This window comes from Nomascus leucogenys, chromosome 22a (assembly GCF_006542625.1).
Source record: "Nomascus leucogenys isolate Asia chromosome 22a, Asia_NLE_v1, whole genome shotgun sequence".
Lineage (NCBI taxonomy): Eukaryota > Metazoa > Chordata > Mammalia > Primates > Hylobatidae > Nomascus > Nomascus leucogenys.
Genome location: NC_044402.1, coordinates 108,624,243 through 108,627,920, shown reverse-complemented (window position 1 = coordinate 108,627,920; position 3,678 = coordinate 108,624,243).

Sequence of the window (3,678 nt, the reverse complement as noted above, 5' to 3'; positions counted from 1 at the left end):
CAAACCCTGAGCTAGACACAGGGTGCTGATTGGTGTGTCTGCAAACCTTGAGCTAGATACAGAGTGCCGATTGGTGTATTTACAATCCTTGAGCTAGACATAAAGGTTCTCCAAGGCCCCACCAGAGCAGCTAGATACAGAGTGTTGATTGGTGCATTCACAGACCCTGAGCTAGACACAGGGTGTTGATTGGTGTATTTACAATCCCTGAGCTAGACATAAAGGTTCTCCACATCTCCACCAGACTCAGGAGCCCAGCTGGCCTCACCCAGTGGATCCCGCACCGGGGCTGCAGGCGGAGCTGCCTGCCAGTCTCGTGCCATGCGCTCGCACTCCTCAGCCCTTGGGTGGTCAATGGGACTGGGTGCCATGGAGCAGGGGGTGGCACTTGTCATGGAGTCTCGGGCCACACAGGAGCCCGTGGAGGGGGTGGGAGGCTCAGGCATGGCGGGCTGCAGGTCCCAAGCCCTGCCCTGTGGGAAGGCAGCTAAGGCCCAGTGAGAAATTGAGCGCAGCGCCCGTGGGCTGGCACTGCTGGGGTACCCAGCACGCCCTCCACAGCCGCTGGCCCGGGCGCCAAGCCCCTCATTGCCCAGGGCCGGCAGGGCCAGCCGGATGCTCTGAGTGGGGGGACCTGCCAAGTCCACGCCCACCCGGAACTCTAGCTGGCCCGCAAGTGCCGCGCGCAGCCCCGGTTCCCGCTCGCGCCTCTCCCTCCACACCTCCCTGCAAGCTGAGGGAGCCGGCTCCCGCCTTGGCCAGCCCAGAAAGGGGCTCCCACAGTGCAGTGGTGGGCTGAAGGGCTCCTCAAGTGCCGCCAAAGTGGGAGCCCAGGCAGAGGAGGCGCCGAGAGCAAGCGAGGGCTGTGAGGACTGCCAGCATGCTGTCACCTCTCACCCCTAAGTAAAGTGCTGAGAATACTGAATTGCAAGCCCCAGAATACTGCAGCAGTGATTTCTGGGGCTTGCAATTTTCCATGCACTGCCGTAAGCTCCAAATATCAGACAATCAAGCAGTGGGCAGATGGGGAGAGGGAGGTAAACTGCAACAAGTATTTTGGAAAAACAGTTTGACAGTAAAGAGTTAAAGATTAAAGTATTCCCCCGGGGCCTTATCTGCAGGGGATATGTTCCAAGATCCCCAGTGGATGCTTGAAACTACAGATAGTACCGAACCCTGTGTATACTATGTTTTTCCTTATACATACATACCTATGAATAAATTAGCCACAGTAAGAGATTAACAACAATAATTAATAAAATAGAACAATTATACCAATATACTGTAATAAATGTTATATGAATTTGGTCTCTCTTTCAAAATATCTGATTGTACTGTACTCGCCTATTTTCTATGGGTAACAGAAACCACAGAAAGCAAAACCACATGTAGAGGGGGACTGTTGTAACATCCTTATGACCAAGCAATTCCATTCCTAAATATATACTCCATAGAATTCCTTGAGCATGTGCACCACGAGACATGTACAAGAATATTCATAGCAGCATAGTTATCATAGTCCAAAACTGCAAACAATTCAAATGTCCATCGAGAGTAGAGCAAATAAATAAAAATGGTTGTATTGTAATACACATAAATGTATTATACTGCATAGGGAATGCTTAACAGTATTCTATACAAGAGAATACTACTGAGTGGTGAAAATGAATAAACCGTAGCTACATGTAAGGACATGGATGAATCCCATCAACATTTGAGAAAAAAAAAAAGAAAAGCAACCCCTAATATCCAGCAGCTGTGCTCGTGCTATCAGCTGGCCACTAACAACTAAACATTGGTGTTCACCTGTTGAAAGTAAGTAATTTCATGTAACATAACACCAGATAAGGCCACGCTGTGACCATGATAAAGACAAAAACAAGATTACTCTGTAATCACATCTGACCACAGACAAAACATGGATATTGCCCAGACCACAAAAATGACTAAGTACCCTCTTATTCTAGCTAATATGAGGGACTGCTGCTTCCTTCCCAATTACAGCATTAGTCTTGGTCTAGCCTTCCCTCCTTCTAGATAAGATTTAGTGCGATACTCAATGCTCCTGACAGTATCTAATCCAGAGCAAAGTCCTTGTTCCTTCAACTCTCCCCAAAATTACCTAACAGAAGCCCAAATCCTACAATGAGTCCTGACACCCTCTTACTAGGATGTCCTGACACCCTTTTACTGAGATATCCTGACACTCTCTTACTGAGATGCCCCCTCCTTCCCCATGCTGTGCTTCCCCCTCACTATAATGAGTAACGAACTCAATTTCTTCAACTGCAGGAGTTTTCCTGTTGGACTGCAGGGCATTGGCACATTAAATGGAAAGAAGCAAGTCCTCCCAAGATATGAACTTCCTTGAATAGGAATGATGAGAAAACTAAATAAAAATAATAATAAGAAGAAAAAAAGCAAAATATAAACTTGCATTCAAATTTCTTGAAATACTAATTACATTATTTAGGGATGCTTATCACATCCTAAGTGATGTGACACAACTATACAACTATAGTTGTATAAATGATACAACTATAGAAATAAAAGCAAAGAGGCCAGGCACTGTGGCTCAAGCCTGTATTCCCAGCACTTTGGGAGGCTGACACAGGCGGATCACCTGAGGTCAGGAGACCAGCCTGGCCAACATGGTGAAACCCTGTCTCTACTAAAAATACAAAATTAACTGGGTGTGGTGGTGCACACCTGTAGTTCCAGCTACTCGGGAGGCTAAGGCAAGAGAATCGCTTGAACTGGGGAGGCGGAGGTTGCAGTGAGCCGAGTTGTTCCACTGCACTCCAGCCTGGGCAACAAGAATGAAACTCTGTTTCAAAAAGAAAAAAAAGAAGAAGGGCAGGGCAGAGCAGGGCAGGGCAGGGCAGGGCAGGGAAGGGAACGGGATGGGAGGGGAGGGGAGGGGAGGGAAAGGAGAAAGAAAGGAAATGAAAGCAAAGAGAGGATTATGACAAACACTGGCATAGTGTTAGCTCTGAGGGGAAGAAAGGGAGGGGCTAGGTCAAGGCATAATTGAGGAGTGAGCACCAGTGAAAACTGCTGCCAGAGAGCAGGTAGGGGAAAGCTGGCTGAAACCTGGAAACTGACCTGATAGCTACGGAGGTGACCTCTTCTCCGGATGTGTCTGAGAAGAGGGCTCCAGCATTATTCCACTTAACAGAGAATGGATTCAAGAGCTTGTTTGATGATAAACTTTCAGTCTAGACGTAGCTTACCTTATTCAAGGATGAGTAAAGAGGGCAAAACACTGCAGCCTTGGAGACACTTGCAGAATAGGAAAAAGGAAACAACCTCCAGAAGGTTCTAGGGTAGAGCTTGCCCCAGGAATTGATCTACTGTAGAATACAGAAGGAAACTTCAGGGAACTGGAAGTCTCCAAAGGTACAAGACGGATTTTTTTTTTAAGGGAAGAGCTATGAGTTACTAAAAGAAAGGAATAAAATGAAGACATAAGTATGAAATGAAAAATGCAATGTATTCATCTGTTGAGGCTACTCTAACAAAGCACCGTGGACTGGGTGGCTTTTAAAGAACAGAAATTTATTTCTGATTGTTCTCTAGGCTTGGAAGTCCAAGGTCAAGGCACTGGCAGATTCGGTGTCTGGTGAAGGCCTGCTTGCTTCTCTTTAGACAGCCGTCTTCTCACTGTAATCTCACGTG